Source organism: Vanellus vanellus (assembly GCF_965231255.1).
Source record: "Vanellus vanellus genome assembly, chromosome: 5".
NCBI classification, from domain to species: Eukaryota; Metazoa; Chordata; class Aves; order Charadriiformes; family Charadriidae; genus Vanellus; species Vanellus vanellus.
Window position 1 is genome coordinate 4,582,556 of NC_138910.1, and position 23,196 is coordinate 4,605,751.

Below are 23,196 nucleotides of genomic sequence, written 5' to 3' on the forward strand. Positions count from 1 at the left end.
GCGCTGGGTAAAAGGCTGGAAGTTTGAGGGGAAAGCAGGGGCCAGCAGGCGCAGGCGAGGGGAAGGGTTTGGATTTCCCATGCTGGGGCCGAGAACGAGAGGACGGCTGAGTCAGAGCTGCAGGGCTCCGTTAGCGCCGCGTATTTCCAGACTAAATTGTTATTTCCCCTTTGCAGAAGTTCCGCGCTGGCCACTCTAGTCCGAGCTCAGTCCTTTTACATCAGTGACTTCAGAGCAAGATTAGACAGAGGCGCAACAGGGAAAAAGCCGGTTCAGGACAGTGTAATCCCCGTTTTCTTGACCCGCTCGCTCGTGCCAGGACAGCCCAGAGGTTTGCAGTGGGAGCGGTGTGGGCTCAGGCTCGCTGCTGAGCCCCACGCGTGCGAGGACAGACCGTGGGACAGGCAGGGTAACCAAAACAGGGGCAACATTATCCCAAACATGACCAAATACGACTTATAATGTCGTGCCACTGGGATAGTCTTTAACGTGTGGTTTCTAGGAGTCGATTTATCAGCAACTAACTACAGAAAATGCTAGAGGGCTTTCTTCACATCACGTAAGCGACAATAGATGCTCCATCCCTCAGTGCCGATGACACGGGCACCCTGTCAAAGCTGAATAGCTGCCTACTGACCCCTCCTCTTCATCAAGGGGGACTTGCTAATAATGTCCTGAGCTAAAACTGCACCGGCACCAGCTGGCGGGCACTCTCGTGAACCTACAAAACCCACCCTGAAGACAAGCAGGACCTCTGAAACCTGCAGAAGCAAGACCAGAATTTTCCCTTCACCCCGAGATTAACTGCTGAAGAGTGCTACAACAGCTATTCATCAACGCCACCACCTAAAGCCTCCTTTACTGCATATATCAATGTGTCTAGGGCTGTGACTAATGTAAAAGGCACCACCCTAAAAAAGGAAGAAAAATGAAGAAACCATCACTAGCATGCATCAAGCCAGTCGTATCAGGCTAATTTTTTAATGTAAAGATTAGGAGTAAATACAGGCTCAAAAAAAAAAAAGGCCTTCTTTTTAATCTTCTCCTGATAAAGAAGTGCAAAATATTAAATCAGTTTAGGTTTATTTCAAGTAGTCTTAAAGAGATAAATAAAAATAAGCTTCCAAAACACCCGGGAAAGCGACACAAGCCCGTGATCCCGCAGAGGCTGTACGGATGCTGAGCCACACGTAAGATACTGTTTGCATATGTGAAGTTCAGCACACAACAGACTTCTGAGAACTGAGTAATGTCAAATAAAAGACTAGCTGTGTTAATAGCTATATTTACTTTTTGCTGTTGCTATATTCAACTTTCCAATAAGACAATGTAGGTAGAGGAATTAATTATCTGGGTGCTCGCAGAGGAGAGCCCACCTTCTCTAATGACCCATCCAACTGGGTCAGCCTGAGCCTGATGGCAGAAATGAGCAATAAAAAGTTTAACACTGTCTGAAATAATCCCAGATTTCATTTAATCTCCCTCCTACTACTAAAAATAACAGAGAGCAATAAAATCTCAGATGGTGCATATTGCGAGAGCTGCCATTTAATCTTGCTGATGAGAAAAAGAAAAAGCGACAGACCCCTTTCTCAGCTTCCCAGCACTCAAAATTTCGTTTTTTTCCTGCACTGTTCAAATATGCACCTACTTCCTTGAATTAACATCTCCAAATAACACACACAGGGGCTATTTTCCTACACATAAACATGCCTTCTCTGTTCACAAGAGTATAACTGGCTTTGGGAAGAAATATAAAAGAGTCGCTAAAGCCAATAAATAATTTCCTCAGCCACACATATGGCTTCTAAGTTTAATAGCAATTATGTCATTTTTATATATGATTCACTTGATGTTGTTTTTATGTGAATCATTTGACATATATAACTCCGGCAGATTTCTTAAATAAGCATATCACCAGAGACTAAATTACTAATCAATTAACCAATTTCTCCCTCCCCCCTTTCCCCAACTTGGCATGCAATTAAGAGAGAAGACTAAACTTAGAAAGGCAGTTGAGAAAATGAGGTTTGATAAACCATGGATTTTCGTTTTGGGGGGAGCAAGGGGATTGCAGAGCAATAAACTGGAGGCTACAGCAAGCACACAGGCAAGACGACTTTGCGTTCAGCGGTCTCCCTGCTGGGACCCAAAGAGCATCCCTGCTGCTCCCCCCCGGGTTTCTCCAGCGCCCCAAACGTGGTGTGGTCACCCCACGCACGGCTCGTGGGGCTGCAGCCCTTCGTCCTTCCCCTCACAGAGGGTGGCACAAACGTGGCCACAAACACCTGCAGCTCAGCACTCGAGCAGAGACACCGACACCCCCAAACACACGACGTTTTAATTCTCACTTCTCTTCTTGCCGGGGATAACGGGGGAGGTCAGCGCTGCAGAGGGAACAGGGAAGGAAACAGCCCAGTTGGAGAGGTGTTTACGGTTTTCTTGCCTGACCTCCTCGCGCTCTCACCGCAACGCACACCCTTCTTTCCAGAAGAAATTTTATACCCTGCAACACCCCCTTCCTCATTTTCAAACCGTTCACCGCCCTGGTGCTCGGTAACCTGCGCCCGGGCTGCAGGCAGCAAACCAGCTCTTCCTCCCCTCTCCTGGAGGCAACACAGCCAGGCATCCCCTTCCAGTCTAATATCACATCAGCTCCCCGTGCTTTCGGGATCAACGATCAGAGAGGTTTTGTTTTTCCAGCTTAACTGTTTTTAGCATATTCCCATTAGCTCGCAGCTCAGCGTACAAGGGCAAAATACCCAACTCACTGCTTTTACAGGGCTTGAGTGCAGGAGGCACAGGCATCTTCCACACTCTTCTTGTTACTCTGCTCGGGGAAGAGGCATCTTTCAGAAGGAAAGACACTTCTCTTGCTAGAAAATAGCACTGAAAACTAGTTATAATGCCTTCAACTTTAACCACATGCAAAGGCTCCATACCTACAGCAATTTCACATCAATTATTTCTATCTTATACGCCGCGCTAGCTAACACACAAATAGAGGAATCCTCACTCACAAATGTACAGAAAGAAGAGAAATCAGCTCACAGAAACCGCTCAGAGCGGCTATGTACTTTGGATAGTATCAAAAGAACAATTAAGCACACACTTAGTATAATCACACAAGTAAATGCACTAACTCTTTTAAGATAACCTTATTTGCTTGTTTTATTAAAGAACACATTCAAGAGATTTGTTTGAAGAAACCAAAGCAAACAACAAGACCAGGGCTCGAACATCAAACGTCCACAGGACCAACCATTCCAAGCCTTTTCCAGCACAAAAAGGAAATTCAGGTTTCACTGGTTAGTTTTTAAACACAAAGAGACCACAAGCAACCACACTCCATTTTCTCAGCTTTGTTTTCCCACCTCCAGTAGCCGGTTTTACCTTAAAAATGAATATTCTCTTCTGTCTTGTCTTGTCTTCTCTTCACCCAAGAAAGAGGAGGGCCCAGCTCTCCCTTATCACCTCCCTGCATTCAGGGCCAAGTGAAGGCACCTGTGCTTCTTCAGGGTGCAGCGGTGGGGCAGGAGCAGCCCCACCTGTGCCAGCAGCACACCTTGGCCAGGAAGCCTCAGCAATGGTGAGCTGAGTGTCAAGGCTTTCCTCTACCATGCACACCTGGGTGCACACGAAGGAGGTTCATGAAAGTCCATAAGCTAAGCCATCTAAATTGGCAAGTGAGACATTTGAGGCTTACTCATGTACATCTACCGGTAATAGTCCTCCTCCTAGGGCAAGCAGGCACCCTCATCACCTATCTCTGTTATTCATGGTAGTCACACATAGCTTTGCCTACAGGTAAAAACACTTAGGTGTGGAAAAGCTGTCTTCTGGTCCTTTACCTGACTCCCAGACTCATTATTTCCCAGTATGTACAGTCTGTTTTGGACTCCTCCCTACATGAAAGACTTTGAGGTGCTGGAGCACATCCAGAGAACAACGAAGCTGGTGAGGGGTCTGGAGCACAAGTCTGATGAGGAGCGGCTGAAGCAACTGATGCTGTTTAGCCTGGAGAAAAGGAGGCTGAGGGAAGACCTTATCACTCTCTACAACTACCTGAAAGGAGGTTGTAGCAAGGTGGGATAGGTCTCTTCTATCAAGTAACAGGTGATAGAACAAGAGGAAGTGGCCTCTAATTGTGCCAAGGGAGGTTTAGATCGGATATTAGGAAACACTTGTTCACAGGAAGGGTTGTAAAGCATTGGAACAGGCTGCCCAGGGAAGTGGTGGAGTTACCATCCCTGGAGGTATTTAAAAGATGGGTAGATGCGGTGCTGAGGGACATGATTTAGTGGTGGGTTTTGGCAGTGTTAGGTTAATGGTTGGACTTGATGATCTTAAAGGTTCCTTCCAACCTAGATGATTATGTGATTCTACGATCCCAAATCATTGTGATGAGAGGTTCCCTTGGTTTCTATAGTTGAAGATGTTCCTCTGGGTCTCAACCACTTTATAGTAGTGGATTCAAGAAGACAATAACAGCAGCTGTTGGGTGAAGCACCTCCTGAGCAGCCCTAGGATCGCAAATGTGCTGCTGCGTTTACACACATGCTCACATTAAAGTGCAATAGCTTCAAGAGGGTCAGAAAAATCTTTGTACATTCAGGGGCAATGTCATTTCTCTGGATATCAGGTATTTGGATCCATATCATTACTACAAGTCAGGAGAAGGCAATATTCAATGCTGACCTTCTCCTGTAGCAAACCCTCTGCCCATAGTCCCTCCTCGCCCCTGTGTGCAACCCAGCACGCTCAAAGTGACCTCCGCAGACTTGAGCTCCTCGGGCAAGCGAGGTGTGGAGCGGCGATGTGGTGAATCACAGCAGCTTTAGGCACAAAGCAGGCAGTAAATCACCTGCTGGCATCGGGCGTTAACGCATCTGTGCGGGACAGGAGCATCAGTGTCGGGAACTGAAACCCAGGCGAACGGAGGAGCAGGGGGGGCTCGTGGCACCCAAAGGGAGAGATTAATTTCTCTGGTGAAAACACCTCAGACACACCACGATACTTGTCAAATTAGCTTGGAGGTGAGCTGTGTTCACACTGAGGTGAGCAAGTCCATGAAGTCTCTTTCTTACAGCAGTGGTCCTCTCTCCTGCTGCTCCCTCATTATTTCAGTTACCTATACCAGCTGCTCATGCTCAGACGTTGCAGATTATCACTGATAGGAGCTCTTCACTCCTAGAAATTTTGTTCATTTTCATTCAAAACCTGTTTTTTCTCCCTTTTCCTTCTGCTGTAGAGATCTGGCAATCTGGTTTTATAAAACAAATGATTCCCCAAAGACAAGTGTGCTGACAGGAGTCAATACAGCTGGTTTGACTCCCCCGAGACACGGCTTGTTCAAGGTGAAAAGCCTGCTGGGCTTTATTTACCTGGCTGGTTCACCACTGTTATAAATAAGGAAGTTATGAGCAAACGGGATTCACCTCCTCCCTGTGCACGTCTGCCAAGACCATCGTCCCTGCACAGGAGACAGGAACTTCAGCATCTGAGATGTGAATGCATCGTGGAGGACCAGCTTTGGAGCAGCTGTCCCAGCTCTTGGGCACGGCCCACCTCCCAGTTTGCTGGGCAGCGTCTTCCAGCAGGGTGGTACCTAATGCTGTCCTCTTTTCCCCACATCATGTATGTTATCTCTGCTGGTGTATGTGCAGCTGCTCTGATGTTCAACCCAGGACACTACCTTTGTTTTGTGAAGACTCGGTTCCCTTTGCAGGGGTGCCTATGAACCTGCAGCAATCAGCTTTGGCTTCCAGAGAACCACGGGTCCTTCCTCAAAGCTTTGGAAAACACTGAAGCTTGAACACTTCTCAAAAGTGAATCCCCCTGCCTTCTTTTTGATCCTGTTTGCTGCATACACTTGATTAATGCAGCCACACTCTGAGGCTACACCTTATCAACGCCACACGCCCTGGTCCAACAGAAACCAGGGCAAAACATCAGTAATAAATCCCCAGCTTTGCAGAAAAAGTAACTGCAAAACACACCTACGCCGCATACCAAACAGCACGTCTTCTGTCACGTCTCCATCTTCCTCGCCTCCCTTTTCCTGCAGCAGGTCCATCTGTCCTCACTTGGGAGCTTTGATTTCACACATCTTTACCCACCGTGTCTACCCTGCTCGCTGTGTCATCCTCAGGCGCTTTGTGATTTGTAAACCTGCGCGGCAGTTACACTGTGTGGTTTCCCATCGCTCCCGGCCTGCCCCGACTTCTGTATTTTCTGCCACCGACAAACCCACCTTCCATCCGTCACCGGGCCCCAGGGCGCGCGCCTTCACCCACTCCCCCTTTCATGTGGTCTGTGCTCTGGATGTCGGTGGCGCGAGCTCCTCGTGTGCTCTGCCTGCTGAATTCCAGTCATCAGCACCACGTGCCCTGCCATAACCAAATGAAATAATCCTACTGGCAGGAGGATGGAGATAATTTTGCAGAGTGGTCACATCCTTCCTTCATTCCCCTGTCCATGGCTCGTTCATCTAAGCTGTGCCCCTGTAGAGCCTCCATGGGGTCACACCAGGAGGGCTGATGATGTCCTGCTGGGCTGTACCACCAGGAGCACCCAGCTCAGAAGCTCTTGCTCTGCTTAACACACGTAAGAAAATTTCACTAGTCCAGATAGTCCTGAGAAGTGTTCACATGAAAAAGACATCCCAGATGCAGAATGATAGAATAGAATCATAGAATGGCTTGGGCTGGAAGGGATGTTAAAAACCATCTCATTCCACCCCCCTGCTACAGGCAGGGACACCTCCCACTAGACCAGGTTGCTCCAAGCCCCGTCCAGTCTGACCTTGAACACCTCCAGGGATGGGGCCTCAACAACTTCCCTGGGCAACCTGTGCCAGTGCCTCACCACCTTCACACGAAAGAATTTCTTCCCAATGTCTCATCTAAATATCCCCTCTTTCAGTGTAAAACCGTTCCCCCTCATCCTATGGCTCCCCTCCCTGATCAAGAGTCCCTCCCCAGCTTTCCTGTAGCCCCTTTAGGGACTGGAAGGGGCTCGAAGGTCTCCCTGGAGCCTTCTCTTCTCCAGGCTGAACACCCTCAACTCTCTCAGGCTGTCCTCCCAGCAGAGGGGCTTCAGCCCTCAGAGCATCTTTGTGGCCTCCTCCAGACTTGCCCCAACAGGTCTGTGTCCTCAGTACAATCTCTACAGTTCCAAACCTGATGCAGGCTGATTGGTCTGGACCAGTCAGACATGCTCTGAAAAATGTCAAAAAGACTAAAAACTAACAAGAAAGCAAGCAGAGTGGCTATTTGGCTAGCAAAGCAAGGAAGCAAAGCAAAACACGTAATGACCATTCTTGCTTCCCTGTGACATAGTTGATCAATTAGGAAATAACTAGCCTGGTTCAATTTAAACATTGTCATACGCTATCTGACAAAGATATTAACCTTTTCCAGGTTTTTCTCTACACCAGATTGATGGACGCTGCAAAAGGAAAGACAAAGGTTGGCCTAGATGAATTTTCAGGAGGTCTTTATAAAGTAAATTTCATATATTTAGTGAAACTGCGTGCTGCTGATATATATTATTGGACTACAGAATGAGACAAACACACCCACCCAAGGAAAAGGATTAACTGAAATAATACCATTTCTAGGAATTAAAGTTATTGGAATTCAAGCTGAAGCCCATTTCCAATACGCAATCTTAATGTGATCCTGAGGGAGCTCTGAAATTATCATCTTCAAGTAAGTGATCTTTTCATGCAATTTTATTCTAGCACTATATCTAGGTATCTTCTCCATAACTTCTATGTCCACAAGCTTATTTATCTCCTTGCTAAAGTTCAAAATCTAATTTCCAACACAGGTTACTTACTGTAATAAACTGTACAAGCTTTAAAGTGACAAGTTGAAAGATACAATTTTTTAGAGTTATGAATTAATAGCCATATATGTCAAAGAAAGTGCCAACTTTTTCATATTTATAGATATATTATTGAAATGATAAAAAATGAACTGAGGAAAGAGAAAAGAAGTGAGGAGAACTACATATAATGAATCAAACATACTTAACAAGACATGTACAGACACTTTAGTGTGCATCTCTTTTATTACATTACATTAATCACATTCTGCTAAAGACATCCATCTAAGCGAAGTGTCACAGTGATATTCTATAAAAACATTCTTTTGAAAAAGAGTCTTCCCTGACAGCGGTATCAACTATACTGTCTTAAGTGATTGTCAGGACTGCATTACTCAGAAATTAAGAGAATTTATGTAAGTGCCTTGCGAGCTCCCCTGAAGAAAAAATAATTTAATTGGAGCAAGTGTACAAACTCTGATAAAGGCTGGTAAAACACGGATAAGTGATTTAACTTAGAGAAGCATGAGCGAAAGGGGGGTGGAGGGTGGTTCTGCTTCTTCCTTCTTTGGTTCACAACACCAATAGGCTTTCTTAGTCTGGAAAATCCTGGGAGAAATCTTCCCCTCTGCTAAAATGGGTAGAATATGAGCATTTTTTTCTAATTTATCCAGCAAGATCTGATCAGCTGGGATTTGGGGCTTTTTGGTTTTTTTTAAACATGTATTGATTTATTTATTCTAATGAGCTTACAGACAGCTCTCAGGAAGGTGATGGAGGTTTCTTTGCCATCCAGATGTGAGGCCCAGATGTGGCAGCGCTTGGCATGGCCTGGCCTGGCCCGTCCCGGCAGGTTGGGCACATGGGTCATGTCCAGGCGTGGGCTCACAGCGTACATCAGGTCTGGCATGATCTTCTGCCTTCCAACTTACAGACCAGGCACCGCAAACCAATGGGCTCATTACAGGTAACTCGGTATTTTTACAACCTATTGTAGCCGCGTGTTTCATGGTGGGATTTGTAATGGGTTTCCATTTGTTGCTTAAAAAAAAACAATGTGGAATTAAAACTTTGGTTTAATTTTTGCATTATTTCACCTCCTTTTTTATAAAACAGCCTAACCCAGGATTTCTTAACTTTCACCGTGCCTAGAAAAAGTGTGAATACCAAAATTCCCATCCAATAGTGAATTTGGATTACAAGAATCTACTTTCAGACTCCAGCACCGGCGAGCCACAGAGAACAAGGGGTGAAGGGTATTGCATCACTGCTCCTCCATTATTTAGATGCAGTGGGATTCATAAATCCACAGAGGTGACATCCATTAGGTAGCATTAAGGTAGTACTGGTATTCCCATCAGCGCTGGGCTTCTCGTTGGGGGGTTGATGTTACTCCCCGGCAAATCAAGGGAAAGCTCCTCGGAGTAATCCCTTAACGATGTGGCATCAAGTGTCAAAATATAAGGCAAGAAAACAATTCACGGGGAACAGTTTTATCTAAATGATTCCCCACCAGATCACAAAAGCAATGATTTACTGTTCCCAATTATTCCTTAATTTTACCATCAAACTATTAGCCTGGATGTTATTCAAAACTCAAAGTCAACACTACAAAAGCTGAACATAAAATTCACCATTTGCATAACTTATTAACTGAAATATGTAATTCATGTGACAGACAGAACATCAACTTCAAACCGTGTTTTCAGCCACAACGAGAGCTGTTTGATCTACACGGGTTAGTTCAGGCGTCTACTCAGGAAAAAAGCCCGCGCGCGCACACACACACACACAATTTGTCAAACTAGTCGATGCAGTGCAATTTTGCAGTGAACTGTGTAAATACAGGAGAATTGTGAACACATCGAATCAAAATTCTGCCATGAATTCAAACTAATATTTACCGAACATCCAGTTCACTGTTCGCTCAGCTGCTCTTATCAATGTTATAATAAACTATAAATCCTAGCGAGCCCTGAGGCAACTTAACTGCTGTAGTGATGCTGGAGGGTGATTAGGAAAAAAACTAAAGATAAGATCCATTGTTTTTTTCATGGTTGTGCACATCATTTTTCTATTTCTGATGCTTTATGTGTGATAATCTGAGCTTCCTCAGAGGTAAATTCTCATCTAATCATAAGTCCCCACACATCAACAGAACATATCCTATGTGGTCTAACAACAACAAAAAGAAAAAAAACAGAGAGCAAGAAGTGCTTCATTAAGAACATGGATTTAACCTACTGTAAGCTCATTTTTAGGCTGCAAAAAAAGCCCCAGAAAAGGTGAAAATTAAAAGATGCCACCTAAAGAGCTCTCTAAAATTAGAATTCATTTTAGTCTCCCTGAAAAAAAAAAAAATCTGGATGGTGCTGAGAGCTATGAAGATGGGGGGCTATTTTAAATATATATATATATATAATATCAAACAAAAGGAAAAAGCAGCCCTATTAAAAAAAACAGGGGAGGTATCATATTCTGCCGGTCAGCGTTATACCTATATCAAATGAAAATGTATTGACAGGGCCCATCCTGTGGCGTGTTTGATACACCCAACATACAGGGATGGGATCCAGGGCGCAGCGAAGTTGGGACAAGAGGAGGAAGGGCACCACAGGTGGGGGTAGAGGAGGTGCAGAGGGGTCACTTGGGTAGCCCCACAATTGCTGGAGATGGGTATTGGACTTCAAAGGGAGGTTAAAACCCCATATATTCTGGTCCACAACCCCTCGCTGCAGTGCTGGGAGGCAGCAGACATCTCCTGACGTTATTTTTGGGTTGGAGCATCCCTGTCTCAGACGGGTTCCGTTGCTTGGCCTGATCCACCCCAACCAGAGCAATAAACCAGGAGGACAAGGTGACTTAATGACAGGTGGGCTATTAATAATTATTTCCGCTTTTCCCTGTGTTTCTCCTTCTGTCCCTGCCTGGCTTGGCACCCCGGGGAGCCCACCCCTGGCTCTCGCAGGCCAGGCTGACCTTTCTCCTGGCGGTCCCGGCCAGCCGCATGTCACTCGCACGCACGGCGCTGGCAGGATCAGCCCCAGCAACTGGAATTTGTCTCCTTCTAAGTGACAGCTGCCATTTTAATGATCCAGCAGCGAAGGTGAATTTCATCTCGGGAGGCAGAGCAGGAAGGCAATAAAAAAAAAAGAAAAAATTAAAAAAAAAAAGAAAAAGTGTTTCCACAAGAAGCTCCTGAAGATCAGATGGCTAGAAAGCGATCTGGGGGTGAATTCTATATTTAAAAAACATTTTTAGCCAATTTAACAGATAACTTAACCAGTTACTACGTTGCACTGATGTATATTTATAACTCTATTTGAATAGATTTGTATTAAATTGTCTGATTTTCAGTGGTTCTTAACAAAACGCGATTCTTCCCTGTCCTCATCTGCCTGGTGAGATTGTCCAACGACAGCCCCCTGCCAGACTATTACACTTTAAAAATCATTTCGGTGGCTTTCCCCCTTGGTAATGAGATGGAGTGATTAGAAGAGCTTTCACAATTACCCCTCCGTTTTCCTTTAAGACACATATGAAAATTCCTTCCCTTTCTCAGCCCTTGGCACGTTCAGAGTTACTGTTCCCACTCACAGCTGTCACTACCATGCAAACTTAATAAATTCCATCTATGCATGACTTACTTAGCTAACCTCCATCCACCAGAGATATACGCTTCTTACTCAGACAAGCAGGACAATAACATAGTAAAGCTTCAAAACAATAGCTCTCGTGTTTCAAATACGTATAATATTGCAAGGGGCTTATCCCAGCCCTGGCGATCCTACCCTAACAGAAAGGAGCTTTTCTTTCATACCATTTAACTTTTGGAATTCCCTTTTCTTTTTTTCCTTTTTTTTTTTTTTTTTTGGAGGGGTGGTTGCTTTTTTTATAGTGGGTTTGGTTTGGTTTGGTTTTTTGTTTTTTTTTTTTAAATTCAAAAGTAGTTTGAAAATCCACAGGACAGCCAATTGGAAGAGAGAGCTCTTCCAAAAACATCAAGGTAATTACAAAGGCAGAATTAAATAAAGAGTTAAAATGGACAGGGTTTCCCTCACTGAGCAGAACGCAGGCAGCCAGGCTCTGACTTAACCCACCTTTGAAATTTCCAGTAGCAAATGAAGCCTCTGGAACTGTTACAAATCTAAATCCACACAACCTAGGGTAAAATCTGGCCCCCGAACAATTTTGTTAGCAGCAGATTTGTCATGCGCGTTAAACCTTAGCCAACACCAGCCTCAGGTCACGTCATCTGGGACCCTGCACCGCGCTGGATACCTTTCCCCTTTGCCACCTTGTCCGTCGGTAGAGAAATCAGGACTTTTTGAAACAACTCAGCATTTTTTAGAATTAACACCGCAAGAGAAGTAATCATGCCTAAGTTAAACAAATACTCCCAAATGCCAGGTAAAATGCACATCAGAGCGCGTCAGGCAGCCCCACAAGGTATCTGGAGGCAGTAGAACAAAGTATGCTTCACTTTGCATTAGAGCGGGCGAGCGTTGAAGCCTACGAGCAACGGAAAAATGCAGGATGAGTAATTTCGCTAGGTGCTTCCTCGCAAGATTTCCTGGGGCCAAGCACGGTCCTGCCTTCCAACCCACGTAATTTTGATTAAATCACTAGCTGTTTATCAGTATGCCCCAAGATGACAGGAAGCAGATGCAACAGGATTGAACCCTCACACAGGTAAGGGAGGAAGAGCGGTGGGGCTGCTAAGGCTGGTACCTGCTGGGCTGATTCACGTGGGTTTGGGGGTGGGCGTCGGAGAGGTTCATTCAGGTCTTTCACTGTTCAGTTTCTCCCATTGGATCTCCTCTAGATCATGTTAAATGATGGATTTCCAGACAGATTTAGCCTACTGCGTATCGCCTAGCTGCTGTGCTACAGTAGATCCAGTGCAAATTTTGAAAGCCCGAATCCAGAAGAGTAGGATTTGAAACACGATGCAGCCTTTCAGGAAATAGCTTTTCTTTTGGGTTGTTTTATATTTTAGGACTTTTGGGCAAGCTTGGAAGAAGGGGCCACGAGAAGCAATGTTTGCTTGGAGCATGTCTTCCTCTGCTCGCCCTGCGCTGCCAATGGCAGTCTTGACCTGACCCTACGGACCGTGGTCCTTGGACTCCAACCCCTTGCTGCCACCAGACCTGATCCTGCCCTGGTGCCCCTGCTTGAGCAGGGGATCAGAGGAAGCTTGAGGGCATTCAGTGAGTTTGCAAGAAATCAGGACTTTTTCCTCAACCAAAGCTTGCTTAAGGTATCTGCCCTAATCTTTCGAAGAAAAAAGATCACACAACAAATGGGACACATAAACGTATCAGAAAGGTGTAACGTGTAACAAATACAGTTCAAAGATGCCATTTGTGGCGTATTCGTACAATTAAATTCTATTATAGTCTCAATTTCCATTTGGAAAATGGATGTCATAAGAGCATGTATAAATTATTCACATCTTTGCTAAATGAAGGGCTATCAAAAAATTGTCATAGGCTATCCATAGGCAGTATGACTTGAGACACAGTTGACAATGTAACTGATATTTTTAATATCCCAGTTATTTTTTAATTACAAGAACACTGGTATTTTACAGTACTAGTTCCAAGCATGAAACTAGGAAGACTAGTAAACTTGGCCGAACCTACGGGCTTGATCCTGCGTCCTTTGAAAACCCCACGTTAGAAGCGCGCGGTGTTTTTACGGACCGGTGGGTACTTTTGGGTATGCACAGAGTGAAGAAATAGAGCCCCATAGTGGTTAATCCCCAAAGCTAAAAATAAAAACAAAACAAAACCCTACCGAAAGCAAAGCCGTTTAAGCTGCTATCTCATATTTTAAGCGATTTATTAAAATGTTAATTGTCCGAATAACATTATGCTTGAATACAAGGGGAAAAGGCATTTTGAAAATTGTGCGCTTTTTTAACTGGGAGGGTAATTCACAGATTTCTTCCAAAATGACAATTTCTTTTTTATTCAGCAGCTTGAACACTAAGTCAGAGCACTCTTCAGACTGCAAATATAGCAATTATCCCAAGTAATGCTTTGACACTGTTACCACAGGCAAGTGGCCAAAGTGCATCAGCAGTCAAAATATCTAAGCAAGTTAACAAGCTCCTTTTACTCTCAGCAGAGCAGGAGAAGAAAGGGAATCCAACCCCTGAGAAATGTTAAAATAAAAGAGAAAGAAAAGCTGCTGGTGTTTGTTAAAGAAAATGGTGTCACTGTCTGGGCCTGATCAAGGTGTAATATGTGAGTCCCTGACAGATGTCCCTGGCTGCGTGGGATGGGGAGGGCTCTCCCCGAGCATCTCTGCCGCGCGTCCCCGGCTAATGACTGGCTGCAGCCCGCCCGGACCCGCCGTCAGCCCACACCTTGCTCCTTGGTTTGGTGCTCTCGCTCCTCTCTCTTTGCCCCATTTTTTCTTTTTTTTTTCTTTTTTTTTTTTTTTCTTCTTTTTCAGCTCCATTTGCAAAATGCCCCCACATGTACCGTACAAAAGACATCTAAACTCATTAAGGAAATTCCCAAAGAACTATTAACAAATCATTTTGCTTCAGCCAGAGATATCAGATTTAATTAGGTGAGCGGTGTTGATGGGGTGCAAAAACAAAAGCCATCTCCTGTCTGAAAAGGTTCAGGTCCTATGTAGGCCCCATTCTTTCCTCTATGGCACAGACAATAATTGAGCATTTTTTTAAAGGACATAGGGATGAAAAGAGGAGTCTGTCTCGCAGACAAAAGCTTTCAACTAAGATTTGTTTTCCTTTCTCACCAGGTGACTTAAAGGGAAAAAATCTTCAGCTGTAAAGAAATGGCTATAACCTACGGTGAGAACACAGCGACAGAGAATATAAAACAGCTCTAACAAGCATAATTTTTGCAAGTGATTAATCAAAATGTATTTAGCCAGTCATTTTCAATGACAATCAAAAGACCTGCTTAAAACAATAATCATTTTGCAATAATAACAGTTATGTTCATCCAAATGCAGGCGAGCTCCTCTGCCTGGAATGAAACGTCGACGTTGGACCCCGCTAAGATGCCCCCAAAGACCAAAGGGTTTCTCCGACTGGGAAATCACCAGGATGGAGCCTACAGGTTGCACAGATTAATGCCCTATACGGCACGGCCATGCAAAGTACCGGGGAGCCAAAGGTTTATTTTTCCTCTCTTGTTTTAAGTCTTTGGGTTAATGCTATTTGTAGGTCTGGCCAGTTGTCATTTTAGGGCGGTATTATCTGGGTGGTAGGATAATACCGCCGCGTTACTCGGTGTGTAATGGGAATGTTTTTCTAACGGCTTCCAGAGACTCCAGAGATCACATATTGTTAAAGAAACGACTCGTTCCTTTTTTTTATTTTTTTTTTTTAAAATACATCTTCAAATTAAGAGGCTTAAGAAATACTAACAATTGACCAGCTATTCCTCCAGACCTTTAAGCATATTCCTCATCGCTCCTTCCCCCTTGTACCGAGATGAAAAAAAAGCAAATCCCACGTTAGTTGTCGGCATATCAGATCCGAGACCGCTCCGGGTTCTAAGAATATATCTTTATAATTTCAAGGCTTACAAGGAGCATGCACCAATTAACACCGTGGAGCAAGCTTTTGATACAAATCATCATTAAATAAACACGCCGACGCTTTTCAGAACCAGAAGCTAGAAATGATAACAAAAGAAGTCAGCAGATCCAGCGTGAAAGCGCAAAAAACCTCCTCCAAAATGTACTCTGATGCCACTACACAAAAAGCAGCGGCTCGCAGAGCTGCCATAAGCGAAAAAAAAAAAAAAAGAAAAAAGAAAAAAAAAAAAGGAAGGAAAAGTTTTAAATCTGCCATTCTAATTTTTAATTGTCTGAAAATGTTTAACGGTGTATGTTTTACGCCTGCGAGAGATAAGCGCTGCAATGCAGGACAGGAAGAGTAACAGGACACTCTCCTAGTCCTGAAAGTCAACAAAAAAATAATTTGGAAGTATTTTTAACTTATTTTATCTGAAGCCCTGACAGTTAATTTGGTGTGAAAAACTGCAACAGTAGAAAACAGATGTTAAGGGGCAAGCATATAGTTAAGGTCAAAACAAACATAAAACACAGCTTCCATTTCTAAGGGGAAAAAAAAAAAAAAAAAAGAAAAAAAAAAAAAAGATTTGTCCAGCAACAGGTTTTATGCTAAACCTGCTTTTTTATTGTTCTGCTTGTGATATCTGCAGACTACACAATGCAATACTGTCTGCCATAGTGCAATACCTCTCAGCACTAGTAATTTAAGACTTTCTTCCCTGTAATACACTAAACCATCATAACCTGTCTCTTCCTATTTAGTTTAACCTACAACCACCACATACTGATTTGGCTGTGTGTGGCTTTCTCTATTGCCATTTATTACTCCGCTCGACTCCTGAAATTCTGTTTGCAATTTAAGGCCACAAATTAGAAGCGTAAGTCATCTGTTTCCTATAATCCCCCTGTCAGGGCTGGAATCACATTTGGAGCTCAGCACCAAGCGCAGTCCTGGGCCGGCGCTGCCGCCCCGATTGGCCACGCGGGCTAAAAGCTGCGCTGGGAATAAAGAACAGGCGGCTCGGCGCAGGGCTGGAGGCGGCGCGGAGAGGGGCGAGGGAGAAGCCAGCCGGCTGCGCAGGAGAAATAAATACTATTTTACAACCCTAACCTTCGGAAATATTCTAACCAAGCCATGGGCGGTCGCTAGGAGAGCTTTTGTGTACATATATATACATATTTTTATTTTTTTATATATATATATATTATTTTTTTTTTAAGCCATCCTTTATAGATGGTTACAACTTACTTATTCAATCTGAGTCTTGGACGAGTTCTGCCACCTTTGTCATGCAGCACATTTTCTCAGTGCTGTCTTTCGCTGTCCTAATTAACTGTTTTCCCCCCGCACGGCAGACGCTATACAGAGCTAAAATGGAGATTTTAAGGCGCTGACTCCATTTTTCTCTTTTTTTTCTGTAATTATTCTAATGAATCCATGCATTTGTTCCTTTGATGCCACTGGAAAATGATTTTAAGTATGTAGATGAGAAATCTTAAAAGCAGATCCCTTTTTTTTTTTATCTGACAACGAAACCTTAGTTAAAATAATAAAAAAAAAAATTCTTTCATGCAAACATTTGGGGTGATGTCCACGATTTGAATATTGTTTTCTTTCCTTTAGGATGTTTTAATAGTAGTTCCTGAACACCACTGACAGGAGCAAAAATCAGGCAGTATTTCTTACTTTAGATTATTTTAAACTTTCTCTTTATTGCACTGTGAGTGAGACGGCATATCCTGTTACCATCTGAAAAGAGCAAGATAAGGCATCTGCAAAGACCCCAGAACAACAGTCAGTGGGAAAAATATCTCTAGCAAATAGCTCAATGGGAGAACTACTCTGCTTTGAGGAGCTGGGGGGGGAGGAATAAATAAATAAAAAAGAAAACTAGATTCCATTAATAAAAATTCCTCCAACTGACTCATATTCACTAATAAATCTACTTTTACGTGGGCTTTGAACTTCTAACAGGCAAATCAACTTGTTTTAAGTAGCATACACTGGTCGTGTAGAGAGCCAAACGCTGAATTTTGCAGTGTGATCCAGGCTGAGTTGCAGCAAATATTTTTTTCCCTTGGATTTAAGCAACACAATAAAAACCTTATAATTTTTGTTTAAGTTAGAGGAGTCCTAAAAAAGAACATTCCACTGCTCTTTGTGCTTCTGTAACTTAAAAATTGGCTGTGCTTTTAAGTGAAATTTGGCAGGCTGTTAGTCTACAATGTGACTAGGATATTTGGACATAACAAAATTGGCCAAGATATGATATTTTAAATGGAACTACTGTTCATGCAGTTTCCTAAGGATTTTTTTTTCTTTACTACACATTTGGTATTACAGTTTTATACACACAAATAAATACGTATTATGGGTCCATAATATACAAACGCAAAGTAATGTCAAGATGCATTTACAGCGTGTACTGTGATGATTCTTGAGCAAAAAAGGCTCTCTCATAATAATGAATGCCCATTATTATAAATAAGCACGCAGTAGAAATAACTCAGGGCACACAAAAGCACACGCAAACCACTTGGTTTGTTCCAGAGCTCAGACACCAGCACTACTATTGCCGAGCTCTGCGGTGGAAGAGCGACTGGAGTCCTGCCATAGAAACGAGCAGCATGCTAAGGAGCAGATGTTCCTCTTTGGAGGGGGGGGTGTGTGTCGAGAGGGGAAAGTCTTGCACCAAAACATTGGTGGCCCGTTCTGGGTTTATGGGACAACCCAACTGCTGAGATGCTGCCCTGAAACACTGATGGACATGTCTACTAAAAATCTGGAAGCAGTAGGAGGTGAGCCTACACCGGCACTTGAGAAACATCAAGAGGTATTTAAAGATGGGTAGACATGGTGCTGAGGGACACGGTTCAGTGGTGGTTTTGGCAGTGTCAGGTTAACGGTTGGACTCGATGATCTTAAATGTCCCTTCCAACCTAGATGATCCTCTGATTCTATGATTTTGAAAGTCATGTTTAACTACTGTTTTAAACCTATGCCAAGGGCCAGGAGTCTTCTTCCCCTCCATTGAAACTTCACACATTTCCAAGTTCTCAGAATAATGTGCACGTCAAAAAATGCACTGACCATCTTGCTCAGTAGAAAGAGGGTTTGCGCGTGCCAGGTTCCACACAGACAGACACATGGTATAAAGTCAAATTGGCCATTGCTTTTATTAATTACCAATTGAACCAAACTGAGCAACTTAACCCCGGGCCTGGAAGCTGTGCCAGCTCCACTGCGAGCTACACCACCGCACAACCTCCCCCGAAACCAATCAAAGCGAGCACGTCTGCCTTGCATCTCGCTCCACCAATGCGCACGACACAGCCCCGAATGCTGCAACGCGGCTCCACAAACAAGAAAAACCTTCTCTGCTATATTGTGTTCACTCTCGCTCTATAAAAAGTCAAGAAAAATCATGTTCGTTTCGCTTGTCCCGAGGTTATGAATTAAGAAATGATTTGCCATATGAACAGTACAACCATATTTTACATAGTAGCGCGAACTGCATCCCAAAATGCATTATGCTTTAAAATACATGGCAGCAATCTCAGATGCAAGTTAGAGACAAGAGCGGGGTGAAAACTGTAAAAACGCTAAAACGACTGTATAGTGAATAAATGAAAATATTCCAAAGGCCACCTGGGAAGCCGGCAGCAGAGGCAGGTGCAGGAATGGTATGGTTTCAGGGCTTCAGCTCAGGCCACGGCACAGCACGGAGAGGGTACGGAGAGCTCTGGAGGGGAAATCGGAATCATACTCAAAGCAGAGCACCTTGAGAAGAAGACATGGGAAACGCCCTTGGTTTCGAAGACACCAAAAAATAGGCAGCTGAACAACTGCATCACGACTGCCCGGGAAGTAAAGACAACTTAGAAATGGCTGAAGGAATATAGGAAGTAGGAGGGAAAAAAAAAAAAAAAGGAACCTGCTCCTGCTCCGTGGCCGAAGCCCTGGATTAGCTTTCAGTAATCGTAGTTTGATGCTCAGCTTACAGTCCCTAAAAACCAGGTCAGACAAACCTGCAGTCCTTAACATGGATTCAAACACCCCTTGGGGAGCGCTATTTGGAATAAACCAGAGGGAGCGCGCTGGCGTTTTAAAATTAAGAACGCGGTTTTGAACTAAAAAAATGTGGTTTTGACTTAAGAATGAAGTTTTGAAGTGGAGCCTATCACCTGTGGACAGAAGTGCTTTTGTCCCTTTCTTCGGAGTGCGGAGGGTGATGGGCAGCGAGGAGCGCTGGCTGCGTCATGGAGAGCCGTTCGTTCTTCTGCGCTTCCCAGGTCCTACAGGAAACATCCCAAATCCACACAATGTTCCCGAGCGCTACATTTTGCCTATGGATCTCCAAGCGATCTGACAGATGTGTAAATTCACACCGAGCCAAAAACTGCCCCGGGATAATACAGCTGTGCATGCTAAAGAGTGCAAGTTATTCCAGCATTAACTTGCGGACACAAAAAAATGTCATTTTAACCCACCTTTTGCTTCCAGGTGTACAGACGCCTGAGGTCATTTGGGGCTGATTTCATGCTGTTGCGGTCAAACTGACCCCTTTTCTGCCCATTAAAAACTCAAACACAAAGAAGATTATTTTCTTCTTTTTTTTTCCCCCCCTTCTTTTTTTTTTTTTTTTTTGCTAATAGAGTGAGTGTTTAACAGGCGATGCGAGGATGAGCAGATTTTCTTAAATGCCAAATGTTGATGGATACACAGTGCAGATACACTCATATCATAGGCTGTAAATGTCACTTAGCCTCAAGAATTCCTCTGTCCAACACTGTTATAACAAGGTGCTTTTAAAATTGGAACAGGATTTACACCAGAGAGGTGTGAATCAAGGATACGTTTATTTTTTTTTTTTTTACCCAGTGATAGCTCATCAGCTTGTTACAGAAACCTGGCATGGTTTAGGCAAAGCTAGATAGTTACTCAAACCCACAGTGATTTACAGGGGTTGCTCTCAATGCTTTCAAAAGGAGCTATTACTGGATGTCCCAAAAGTAGCTTTAAGAATAATAGTCTAGTTTGTGATACACTGACCAAAGTAACCAAACAATACGGAACTTATTAATTACAGACAGAAAACAGATTGTTCCTAAAAATAAAGTCCTACTCTGTCTTTTCATGGAAAAGCTGTTTCTGAGTAGGTGAAGCAAACAGTAATTTGCTCTCCAAACCAATTGAAATGTACCATTAGTAGGGGCGCAGTCAGCAGCAGTCACTCCTTTACATCAACATTCACCGGACAAAGTTATTAACCCCACATTAATCACTGGGTAGAGTCATACTGGAGTCATATAATAGCTGAAAGATTACAGATTTGGAGATCTGATGCAGAAAAAGAGGGTTGGAAAGAAAAATAAGTGCTACATTCAATGAAGTCTTAGCGGCTATTACTTCAAATCAGAAACTTTGTTTTTCCAGACACTCTACACTGGTGTATCATAAGATACCCAGAAAAAAAAGTGTCATTTTCAGACATTTTGGATAGGGGGAGGGGAGAGAAAGAGAAGAGGAAATACATTCCAGTGGTAAAAGCATCATGAGAAATCATCAGCCCCTTCCTTGCTGCGCTACCTTTACCCCGTCCGCAGATTGTGTGGGGAGGGCAGGGAGGTGGACTGACAATACTTCCTTGCCCTTGAAGATGTAATTGAGGCTCCAATTCATTAATGCTTGTAAATCACTGTTAAATACCCAAGTGACCAGTTGTTGCATAGGACTAGGGGGTCCACAGCATAATTTTTCTTTCCCTCTGGTTCCTCTGAAGGTGCTTTATTAAAGATCTCTGAATTTGTGGAGCCAAGAATGAGGTAGTGAGAAACCACTGTTCAGAGCCCTCATCCTTTACCAACAGCAGATATCTCACCCATCCCCATATCCACTGAGTTAACGGTGCCAGAAACAGCTTGAAGATAGGTCCTCCGTGATGGGAGAGATGCTTACAGTGACTATGTGCAGCACAGGCTCCTGGGATGCCTCGCTAGCAAAGCACCGGGGATCCCGACCAAAATCTAAACATGTTCAAGATGGATGTATGCTAAGGACATAGAGCTTCCCTTTCTCTTTACTGTATACTGAGCATTCCTGTCTCTAATCCTTTTCCGTACCGATGCTAACCTGGAGACAACGCAGACCAATTTCTCGCTGGCTTTCCAGAGTCAACTGGGTGAAACGGCACTGTGAAGAGGACCACAAATCTCCTTATTCATTTCAAGACGGCGGTAAACGGGAAGATTCATAGTGAAGGGCCAACTGTGTACAGCTTTGCACAGCTGCTCTCCATGCCAAGCCATCTCAAGAACGTTCTCAGGGAACTGGGAGGCGTGTTCCACACCGTGGCATTTCACCAGCGTGGTGGCATGTGCCATAAAGCAGCACTGAACATGCAAAAACACACACAAAAAACACACATAAAAATAGGATGCTTGTTACACTCTTAAACACAGGGTTAAATGCTGCATTTGCATTGCTTTAACCTACAAAGCTCAACGGTGCTCATGATGCTTTTGGGGCTTATTCCCATAAAACTTGATGCAGGAGCAGTGAAGGTAGTTCCGTTTAATAAGATAATAAATGTTTTTGAATGACCTAAAGTGATGCTAAGATTACAGGATGAAAACTAAATTCCAAGAGGAAAGCCACAGATGGGAGCAAAAATCCCCACAGATTATCCTCAAATATTCTGGAGGATCTCTCTTGGGATCCTCAGCATAAACAAACCGAAAGTCCACTGTGGCTATTCAATAATGATTTTAAAAGACAGAATATTCTCTGATCATATTTTCATGAATAAGTGTCCCTATTGATCACCCCTCTGCATTTCATGCACAAGAATTTCTTAACTGAGATTTTGATTCTAAAAAAATTTTGCATTTTAACAGGAATTCATGTTTAAAACTGGAAATGCTTTGGAGGACTGGGAGTGAATCTCTCCATCGGGTATTGAGGCTCCTTCATGATTTGGGACTATCTCTCCCTAACCCCAGCTACTGAACCCGGACAGCCCTTGCTCCCCACACCGATGGCAGAGCAGGTCTCTATTGTCTCTCACCTCTGCCTTCTCTTACTGCCTGTTTATCTCCTAAACGGTTTAAATCCTTACGTCTGTCCACATGGCCTTCCTGATCCCCCTCAGGCATCTGTTAGCAAAGCACTCCAAAATTCCCCTCGTGCTCTTCGCCTTTGCCAGGTTTCCATACCCTACGTCAGGGTGAGCAAATTTTAACGGAGGGGATGTCACCTCGGAGAGATTAACATCTTTTGGGGTTACCCAAGAGCAGCTCCCATGCTCACAACACCCTTCCGCGCTTCACCCTTGGGGTGACTGTTGTCCCCGAAGCACTTCACGGGTCTCGCTCCTTTGCTGTGTTCAGCCAAACTTCCCAACCCTTGTCAGGGTCAAGTTCTGTCAGCTTTCGGATTTCGATCATTATTCTCTGCAGTGCCAACTCTTTTCAAAGGGAACAAATACATTGTACAAAGGAGAGAATGAAGAAAAACACCCGGCTTTAGATTTTATTGATATATATGAATGTAAACAACTTCAAGGACCGCAGCTTAGTGAAAATGCTATTTGCCTGCTCTTTTTTTATACATACAATTTCCGATTTTGTGAACATTTTGAATCTGGTTTCATCCTCAAGAGTAGAAAACTAAAAAGTATTATGCTAGGTGACCTGTAAAATTTTCTAGAGATGGAGAAAAATGTGCTAACGGACTACACAGCCTCAGATAACCAGTTCAGATTCCTTAAATTAGACAAACTCTATTGTTAATGACAATACTTA